Here is a 9,583-nt window from a genome sequence, read left to right as displayed (position 1 = left end):
TAAGTTTTGTTGTTTTCTCTTCTTTATTAAATTTTTATTTTTATTAAATGTTGTGTTTGAGGGGCACCTGGGTGGCTCAGTGGGTTAAAGCCTCTGCCTTCGGCTCATGTCATGGTCTCAGGGTCCTGGGATCGAGCCCATCATCAGGCTCTCTGCTCCACAGGGACCCTGCTTCCTCCTCTCTCCCTCTGCCTGCCTCTCTGCCTACTTGTGATCTCTGTCTGTCAAATAAATAAATAAAATCTTTTAAAAAGAGAATAAAAATAAATGTTGTGTTTGATAGATTAAAAGAGATTTATCAAGAAAGACCAACTAACTACAATGTATATCAATCCTGATTTGAAAAATGAAAACTGAAAAAGAAAAGTGACAATTAGGAGGAGATTTTGAACATTGGATGTTTAATGATGTTGAGAAATCATTGTTAATTTTTTGTTGGTGGGAAATTGATGTTGCAGTTATTTGTATTTTTTAAAAGTTCTTATCTTTTAGAGATGCACACTGAAGTATTTCTTTTTTTCTTTTTAAGATTTTATTTATTTATTTGACAGACAGAGATCACAAGTAGGCAGAGAGGCAGGTGGGAGCGGGGGGGAGCAGGCTCCCTGCTGAGCAGAGAGCCCGATGAGGGGCTCCATCCCAGGACCCTGAGATCATGACCTGAGCCGAAGGCAGAGGCGTTAACCCACTGAGCCACCCAGGTGCCCCCACATTGAAGTATTTCAAATAAAACTACATAATGTCTAGGAATTATTTCAAAATAATCTGAGGAAAACAGGGAAAGTAGATGAAAGTATTCATGAAGCAAGACTAACTATGAGCTGATAATTGTCTAAACTGGGTAACGGACACCAAGTTATACTATTCTGCTTTTCAGTCTTTGAAGCTTCCATTATAAGAGACTTGGCACGTTGTTGTTGTCATTGTTGTTTGGAATGTGACAGTTCTTCACGCCTGAGCCTGTGAGGAATTTTAGCCATTTCTAGGGGATATATCTTAAAACAAACCTTGTAAACAGGTGGTCCTTGGGTTATATTTGGCTCATAGGCATGTTTTGTTCAGCCAGCACTGGTTTTGTTTTGTTTTGTTTTGTTTTGTTTTCAAGATATGAATTAGTTGGGCTCCTGGGTGGCTCAGTGGGTTAAGCCTCTGCCTTCAGCTCAGGTCATGATCCCAGGGTCCTGGGATCGAGTCCCACATCGGGCTTTCTGCTCAACGGGGAGCCTGCTTCCCCTCTTTCTCTCTCTGCCTGCCTCTCTGCCTACTTGTGATCTCTGATGTCAAATAAATAAATAAAATCTTTTTTTTTTAAAAAGATATGAATTAGTTAAAACATTTTAATGCTTTTTTAAAATATTTTATTTATTTGACAGAGAGAGAGATCAAAACTAGGCAGAGAGGCAGGCAGAGAGAGAGGAGGAAGCAGGCCCCCTGTGGAGCAGAGAGCCCGATGCCGGGCTCGATCCCAGGACCCTGAGACCATGACCTGAGCTGAAGGCAGAGGCTTTAACCCACTGAGCCAGCCAGGCGCCCCCATTTTAATGCTTTACACACGGAAATTTCAGATAATCATCCAGATTTCAAGCTTGTCTTGAAGCCATCAGAAGTTCTGGCTGCACTGGACCTACATCTCACACAGTGACAACTGGCTGGAATGGAAAGTTTCTGTACCCTTTAGAGAGGAAAGGGGCTCTCCATTTGCCACAGGTCCCATTTTCCTGGCCTTTGCAGTCACCCAAATGTGCCATTCCTGTTTTCCTGGGCTTCAAAACCTTGTTGACAATGGGAGATGAAATGGAAAGTAATCAATAATTTACTTGAGGGGCACTTGGGTAGCTCAGCCAGTGTCTGCCTTGGCTCATGTCATGATCCCAGGGTCCTGGGATCGAGTCCTGCCCTGGGCTCCCTACTCAGCAGGAAGCCTGCTTTTCCCTCTCCCACTCCCCCTGCTTGTGTTCCCTCTCTCTGTGTGTGTCTCTCTCTGTCAAATAAATAAATAAAATCTAAAAATAAAAATAAAAAACAATTTACTTGAGTTTAATCAATGTACAATGCAGCTAGACATTTTGTTCTGAAGAACAAAAATGGTTTAAGATATAACATTTCACCCGTGTACAAAAAATTCGAACGAGACAGGAAAATATCTTATGTAAGACTTGATGCCAATTACAACACTTCTAAGGTGACAGTCTACCAGCTAGGCTTCAACAGGCAGACAGCAAAGCTACGTCAATGACAGAGCAATTGTCTTTCATAAGATAAACTATGGAAACAGGTGCTTTAAAAAAAGTCAATTCAGTTAAGAAGTGCACTTTCTGTGATGGGCATGGCTTGTTGTATGGAAGTGATCAATCGTTGTATTATAAACCTGACACTAATATTATACTGTATGCTAACTAACTGGAATTTAAACAAAAATGTTATTTTTTATTATTTTTTTAAAGATTTTATTTATTTATTTATTTGACAGAGAGATCACAAGTAGGCAGAGAGGCAGGCAGAAGGGGGGGGGGATCAGGCTCCCTGCTGAGCAGAGAGCCCGATGAGGGGCTCGATCCCAGGACCTTGAGATCATGACCTGAGCGGAAGGCAGAGGCTTAATCCATTGAGCCACCCAAGTGCCCCCTCAAAACTTTAATTTTTAAAAAGGATTTTATTTATTTATTTGACAGAAAGTAGGCAGAGTGGCAGGCAGAGGGAGAGGGAGAAGCAGGCTCTCTGTTGAGCTGGGAGCTCGATACAGGGCTCCATTCCAGGACCCTGGGATCATGACCTGAGCCAAAGGCAGACACTTAACGACTGAGCCACATAGTCCGAACCCCTAAATAAAAACTTTAAAATACAGTCAACTCACCGACCATGAATCTTCCTAGGTTTAAGGCATGTGATCACTTAGAGATCGGGCTAAAGTGGGAGGATTTCTGAGTGACAGAAGCAATCTCGGGCATCCTTCATTTCATTTCTAGCTCCTACTGTTCCTCCCAAGACACTCTGTACAAGATTAACGTCAGCTGCCACTTCTCTGGAATTCTTTTCTGACTCCTGCCAGGGAACAGGCACTCTCCCTCCACCACATCCCAGGGGCACTTTCTGTGTGGGTCTTCTAGGGCACTTGACCTCTTACAGGAGTTATTTGTGCTTTCATTAATCCCCTTTTCCTTGTGGAGAATGGAAGATCCTTAGGGGCAGAGATTCTGCAGCCAGACCGCCTCGGTTTTGAATCCTGCTGGACCACTTGTTACCTGTGAACGAATTACTAAATCTCTCTAAGCCTCAGTGTCCTCATCAGCGAAATGGACATGATAATCAGACCAATTTCAAAGCGTTATTAGGAGGATTCGCTGAAGTCAGACATGTGCAACAGGATGTTAAGACGGAAATTTTGGCTTCAGTGTCTGGATAGAACAAATATACCATTTTGCAAAAGGAACTAGAGCAAGATGTAGCTTTTCAAAGTAGCCATCTGCAAGCCAGCTCCTGTCTGCTGCTGCCGGCGACATCACCCTGAATGTGCCTGACAACCAGTTCCCGAACTCCCTAGTCCTTCCTCCCATAAGTATGCAAAAGGGTTCGAGGGAGGAAATTTTTAAAAGGTGAGTTTCTTTGGGGTTAGTTATTCTGTGATTCCCATTCCAAGGGGAATGGGTAGGGAGCTTCCCTTCTTTCATCTCGAGTCACCAGAGGGAGGCTTTAAGGAAACCATCTAGAAAGACGCATATGTACCCCTGAGTTCTGGAAAGATGGTTAGGTGTGTTGATTATATTAAAAAGATGCAGTTCTGTAATAGAAGACAAGAAAAGTAGGGTGGCTGTTAGGAAGATAGTATGTTAGTAACATCTAAAATGTGTTAAAGATAAAGGGAATAACGGACTACATCTTTTTTTTAAATGAAATATACAAGAGTACCTCTTATGGATAGAAAAGGATGGAAAGGCCAAGTCATGAGGTAGGGAGTGGATCATACCACCTCCAGACTGACAACTGTGTTACCCTTAAATTGTTCATCCACTGGTGATACCCGTTATGGTCCCACTGTGAACCCAGTGTTCTTCCCAAGATGTGCACGTAGAACCCAGCACGGCTCAACAAGCTAACTGGCAAGCTAATGGCTCAAGTGTGTCTCTGACAGAGCAAGCATGTTGGCTCTGAGCACTGAGCCCCTTTGCTCATTTTCAGATCTGGTTCTTATAACCACACCATCAATGGTGAAGCTTACGTGGCAAGAGGATTGGGGCTGAGAGGGGACAGATGAATGATGAGAAACAGAAGATTCAGATCATGCAGTCCTTCTGCCCTGCTTGTATACTGCCCCGAGGTGTGATAAACCTACCCATGTGTTTCCCTCTGTCCTGCATTGTGTGTTTTAGATTGATTGACTCAATCATGTCATTTGAGTAACCTCTTTTTGTCTATGAGTGATTCTATTTTGTAACCTCTGGGATAGCTTGCCGGATAGTATACCAGAAGCTACCTCTGCATCCAGGTAATTTCTCACATAACGGTATCCAATTTCTGCCTGGAAAAGCTAAACGTTGAGGAATGGTCTGGATGGCTGCCTTAAAAGCAGGACTGAAGGCATTGCTGCTGCTATGTTGACTTGGCTGGCACTCCCAAAATGTGTCAAGCAAAGGATGTGGGAAGGGCCTGGGATTATGTTGATCTGGTCGCCTGGCAGGGTGCAGGGACATCAGCAGAAAAGGCTGCAGGTAAAACATAGATTATTGGAAGCAGAGGAATGAGCTCTGAGCAAGCCAAGACCAGGAGTCGAGATGCTTTGGTCTTTTTTGTTTGTTTGTTTGTTTTTGGTTTTGTTTTTCTTTTTTTATTTATTTGAGTGAAAGAGAGAGAAAGCCAGAGAGAGAGAGAGCACAAGCAGGGGGAGCAGCAGAGGCAGAGGGAGAAGCACAGATTTCCTGAGCAGGGAGCCTGGTGTGGGGCTTGATCCCAGGACCCTGGGATCAGGACCTGAGCTGAAGGCAGAGGCTTTAACCCACTGAGCCACCCACGCACCCCAGTGCTTTTGGTCTTATCAAGGGTTTGGGGGTTTTTTTGTTTGTTTTGTTTTTTTGTTTTTTTTTGTTTTTTTTGGTGATTCAATTGAGAGAATTTCCAAAGGACCCACAAAATCTGGGTTTAGAGGACACCAGCTCAGATTATGGAGGACCATAAGTAAGAGGTTTTCTGGTCCTCTTTTCTTCCTCTCCCATCCCGAGAGGTGTCTGAAGCCACAGTGAGCAGCTCCAAGAGGTGGAGGAAAAAGCTGGACTGGTCACAAGAAGAGGGAACCACCAAGTCATAGACATTTCCTGCCTATAGCAAACCTCACCTGAGGAAGGGAAAAGCCTTAATTTTCCTTCGGGATCGGGGGTTTTACTATTACTTATAAATGGACATTTTTCTTATTAAATTTGGATAGTGTGACCTATGAGAAACCAGAGAAGTTGTGGGACACACCCAAATTTTCATTTAGGCGCACAGAAGAACTAGCCCCACCAAAGAAAATGTAAAGGAGTATTGAGAGACAAAAATAAAATTATTACTAGAAACCATAGTTCTAGCTGGCTCAATACAATGATACCTATCGGAAGTGCTTAGAATAGTTCCTGGCACATAGCAAGTCCTAAATAAATATGAGCTATTCCTACTACCTGTGCCATTGCTTAGCATAATGATTTATATACAGTAAGAGCCTAATAAATGTTTTATCAGGGGCGCCTGGGTGGCTCAGTGGGTTAAAGCCTCTGCCTTTCGCTCAGGTCATGATCCCAGGGTCCTGGGATCGAGCCCCGCATCGGGCTCTCTGCTTCGCAGGGAGCCTGCTTCCACCTCTCTCTCTCTGCCTGCCTCTCTCCCTACTTGTGATCTCTATCTGTCAAATAAATAAATAAAATCTTTAAAAAAAAATAAATGTTTTATCAAGTTAAACTGAATTCATAGTAGTGGTAATTGAATAACTTAATGGATCTTTAAGATCTACAGCAAAAAGTGAAGGACCCGGAACTTTTCTGAGGGTCTCTCCTGAAATCTACAGCTTATTAAAAAGGATAAAAAGAGAATACCCTAAGGCATCCCAAGGTCTTTTTTTTCTGGCTTATATCATAAAAGCTAGACAGGCCCTGAAATAGGCCTCACATCACCCAGAGGATCAAAGGAAATCATTTGCTTCACTAGTCTTAAATTTCAACAGTCATTTTTTTTTAAGATTTTATTTATTTATTTATTTGGCAGAGAGAGAGAGACAGCAAGAGGGAACACAAGCAGGGGGAGTGGGAGAGAGAAAAGCACACTGCCCCCTGAGCAGGGGGTCTGATGCAGGGCTCAATCCCAGGACCCTGGGATCATGACCTGAGCCAAAGGCAGACACTTAACGACTGAGCCATGCAGGCACCTCATCAACAGTCATTTCTTTAGCTCTAAGACTGAAACACTGCTCATTTGTGAGAGAACAAAATAAAACAAATTGCCCATAGAGAATATTTCAGAGCACGCTTGGTGGGCACTGTGCAGACAGAACCTCCCAGACTTCTTGGACCTTTGTAGAACGTAGGCACAACCCACGGTCTCTGCAGCCCTCCTCTGCTCTGTTGTAGAAGGCAGCTTAAGTCTTGCATTTTACTGTATACGAATTTAAAAGAAGTTAGCTTATTTTCAGTGTTGACTCCCAGTATGCTATTTCCAGAGAGTGCCTTCTAGCTCGGAGGCAGAAATCACTGAGCTGAATTCTGATTTATTCCCCTGAAAGTAAGAAAGTTACCACAGCATATTTTTTATAGCATCTAAATTCTATCAAAGGAAAGGTTGTTAGATCAAACTCTGATGCAACAAACTTTTGAGTTTGTTTTGTTTTGTTTTTGAGGCTTTGGTGGGGGGGCAGGGTTCAAGTTATTTGCCATCATATAAAATTCCATAAATTTTCTAGATTAACAGTCCTTTTTTTTTTTTTCCAAGTATAGTCCAATACTGGCAAGATGATTCTACTGTCTGTCAACAATCAGCCACCCAAAAGAAGGGCTAAATGTCTATAAAGGTCCATAACCCCTTTTGAATGCTTTAAAAGTTTTCTTGGGGTGCCTGGGTGGCTCAGGGGGTTAAGCCTCTGCCTTCATCTCAGGTCATGATCCCAGCGTCCTGAGACTGACCACACTGGGCTCTCTGCTCAGCGGGGAGCCTGCTTCTCTTCCTCTCTCTCTGCCTGCCTCTCTCCCTACTTGTGATCTCTCTCTCTCTGTCAAATAAATAAATAAGATCTTTTAAAAAAAAGTTTTCTTTTTTATTTAGTAGTATGTGAGGACTTTGAAAAAACACATGTTTAAAACAAACATTTCTGTTCAGTAACCTTGCCAGTGGATCATTCGCACAGTTTGGACATGCAGATTGGTCTCCACTTTGATCAGCTGTCAGGATTATTTTGAGCTAACTAGCACGGACTTTGAAACTATGTTTGCTTGATTCTTGCCAGACTCTGTTGGGACTTAGGGGAAACCAAAAAATATTGACAAACATATGAGGTTTGCTGTAGGAAGGAAGTGTCCGTGACTAGGTGGTTCCTTCTTGTCAACAGTCCAGCTTTTTCCTCCACCTCCTGGAGCTGGCTTACTGTGGTCTCAGACACCTCTAGGGATGGGAGAGGAAGCAAAGAGGACGGGAAAACTTCTTACCTATGGTCCTCCAAAATCTGAGTTGGTGTTCTCGAAACCCAGATTTTGTGGATCCTTTGCAAATTCTCTCACTTGCTGGGAATTTATCCCATGTATGGACTTTCAGAGGTATTATGCATGTACTTTTGTGTATGAGAGCACTTAGGGATAGCAAACACAACTTGATTAAATAAAATGTCTTTTAAGTTGTACTCCAAAAGTTAACGACTACCTGAGCAAATCCTTTAGTTATTAATTGCCTATCACTTTTTTTCTCACCCTGCGAGAAAAAAATATTTGGGGGCAATTTTTAAAGAATTGCCCAAACGATTCAATGAAACCAAAGATGAACCCTCACTTTCTAACAAATGTAACTTTAAAAAATTGTTGATATTTTGATTGATTTTTATTGCTATTTGATATTCTTTATATTTCTAATGACAAAAGAAAATTTTATTGTCAAAAATTTGAAAGCTATAGAAAAGCACAAAGAAAAAAATTTAAAAATTAGAGCTCTCGGGGTGCCTGGGTGGCTCAGTGGGTTAAAGCCTCTGCCTTCGGCTCAGGTCATGTTCCAGGGTCCTGGGATGGAGCTCCACATCAGGCTCTTTGCTCAGCAGGGAGCCTGCTTCCTCCTCTCTCTCTCTCTGCCTGCCTCTCTGCGTACTTGTGATCTCTATCTGTCAAATAAATAAATAAAATCTTTAAATTAGAGCTCTCATAATCCCATTTTTAGTGTATTTCCATATACATGCATCTCTTTCTTTTTTTTGCACTAATATACTGTACTTTGTAATATGCTTTTTTCACTGAACATGGCATGAATGGTTTCCCATTACCTTGATGGACAATATGCTATTGTATTCTAAAACCTAGCCAGTCCCCATTGTTGCAGTTAGTGGTTTCCATTTCTTCATTTCAAATAACCTGGGGTAAAGATCCTTGCACATAAATCTGTTTGAACTCTCATTGTCTCTTTAGAAATTCCAGGCATGGAAATGTTGGGTTAAGGATATGAACATTTTCAAAGCTTCCAATGGAAAGTGTAATTGAGCTTGGTTTCTTTAGAATTTTGCATGTCTAAAAGAAGTGACTCCAGTGAAACCACTAGTCACTAGGCTTCCCTCCGTCCCCAAGCTGAACTCCCCGGTACCTGGTTAGCTGATTAAGCCCCAGGGTGACCTGTTTGTTTGTTCTGCCACTTCTTTTTTTTTTTTTTTTTTTTTTAGAAAGAGAGAGGTCACAAGTAGGCAGAGAGGCAGGTAGAGAGAGAGGAGGAAGCAGGCTCCCCGCTGAGCAGAGAGCACGAAGCGGGGCTCCATTCCAGGACCCTGGGATCATGACCCGAGCCGAAGGCAGAGGCTTTAACCCACTGAGCCACCCAGGTGTCCCCTGCCACTTCTGCCGAAGCTGTCAACCTGTGCGACAGCCCCTCAGTCTCATGTGCCAGCCCTGCTGGCATCATCTACATCTGCTCAGCTCCCTTGCCAGCCAGCTGACTATGCACAGGAACAGCAGAGATCAAATGGGTCAGAGACCCAAGGTGACTCTATCCATTTCTGCTTGCTTCTCTACTTTTCTGGGCATATGGTCTTCAGCACACTTGTGAAATGTCTCAGTCTGAACGTGAAAGACTGGGTGCCACTAAGAAGAAGCTAAATACGTTCAAAATGAAACGAGAAAATAATATCAAGCAACACTTCTTCAGTTGCCAGATTCCATTTTCAGAGTCTCTGTTTCATACTTCCCATCAAAAACGAGTCAAGGTTTCATAGCAAAAGAGATGAATTACTGATCATTGTTAAAGATGAATTTGTCAAGTTAAGAGCCATCTTTGACCTTGGGTAATATGAACTAAGCTAATGTGTTATACAATTAGTAAGGAAAAAAGATGTTGAGACATCAGCAATAGACTGGCCACTGAGTTGAAGTGACAACGACCTCCT

Source organism: Meles meles, chromosome 20, assembly GCF_922984935.1.
Source record: "Meles meles chromosome 20, mMelMel3.1 paternal haplotype, whole genome shotgun sequence".
NCBI classification, from domain to species: domain Eukaryota; kingdom Metazoa; phylum Chordata; class Mammalia; order Carnivora; family Mustelidae; genus Meles; species Meles meles.
The sequence above is the reverse complement of the archived record's forward strand: the minus strand, read 5'-3'. Positions refer to the sequence as shown.